Here is a 1,238-nt window from a genome sequence, read left to right as displayed (position 1 = left end):
TTATATATTTTATTTATATTATGATTATATTTTATTTTAAAAGAATATATTTTATTAAAAGGAATAAAAGTAGATAAATCCATTGACTCACCCCCAAATCACAGTCATTCTCTAGGGTGGTGGGTTTTACAGGAAGAAGGAAATGAGCAGTTTATTTTGTTGACTTTCCTTTGCTTGTATTGTTCAGATTCGTATTTACAAGGGCAGGGGCATTGCTTGGCCAGCACTAGGTTCTGGGTTCAAACCTCAGGGCCAGCAGTAAAACACAAGAAATAAAGTGTACGGCGAGCATGTCGTAATGTTACTGTAGGAAAGGAAATGGTAATAAAATCAGCCATCGCAGATGGCCTTTTGTCAGAGGGCCGTTCTATCCCAGCCTCGCATTCAGCTATGACCTCACAGGCAGCGGCAGTTGATGCAAGGCCTCCTCAAAGAGGTCAGGGGTGTGTTCACCGAAGGCCTTAGCCCAGCTCTTGCAGATGGAGAACTATCCGTCTTGCTCTCAAACTCAGGAAGTTCTCCCCCAGCACTTCTGTCAATAACTCATCCTGGGAGCTTAATAACATTTCCTTGCAGGAAGTCCTTCCCCTCATCCTAGCTAAGTCTTTCCTGCTGTCCTGTCACCTGAATGGATGGGTCTCCCCTCCCCCACCCCAGCTCTTCTGAGTCAAGGGCCCAAAGCGAGGAGCGGTGCAGGGGCCCACGGAGGATGTGTGGTGTGTCCGTTTGTTCTGGATAGTGGCGGTGCCCCCAGGACCCTGGCATGGAAGTTACTGTGGCCATCCATCTGTTATAGCTGGAGATGGCCAAGGCTGCTGTCTGCAGCGCGGCTCCAGCCCAACGGGTCTCCAGGGACCTCTGACCTGCCCATTCCCAAGGCTGGATTGCTTTGCTTTGTGTGTCAGTGCGGCTCCTCGGCTCCTTCCTGTCATATTGTATGCATCGTGATGGTCGTTCCAGCCAAGATGGACGGGATTCATATCCTCGCAAGCTGAGGGCAAATGGGGAAGCCAGGAAAGGCCAGGGGAAGGCTCACAGAAAGGGGGTGAAGTAGTGAGTCCCACAGACAGACAAGCATTTATCCGCTCCTGTTTTAGCCAACTGGGAACTGGTCTCCTCCACCACTGTGAGCAAGCAGGTTCCTTCTAGAACCTTCTCTCCCCTAAAAACTTCACCAGGTGTGTGTGGGAGGGGGAACAAGGGGTGGGGTTAGTACCAGAAAACCTGACACAGTAAGC

This window comes from Rattus norvegicus, chromosome 12 (genome assembly GCF_021556685.1).
Source record: "Rattus norvegicus strain SHRSP/BbbUtx chromosome 12, alternate assembly SHRSP_T2T, whole genome shotgun sequence".
In the NCBI taxonomy this organism is placed as follows: Eukaryota; Metazoa; Chordata; class Mammalia; order Rodentia; family Muridae; genus Rattus; species Rattus norvegicus.
The sequence above is the reverse complement of the archived record's forward strand: the minus strand, read 5'-3'. Positions refer to the sequence as shown.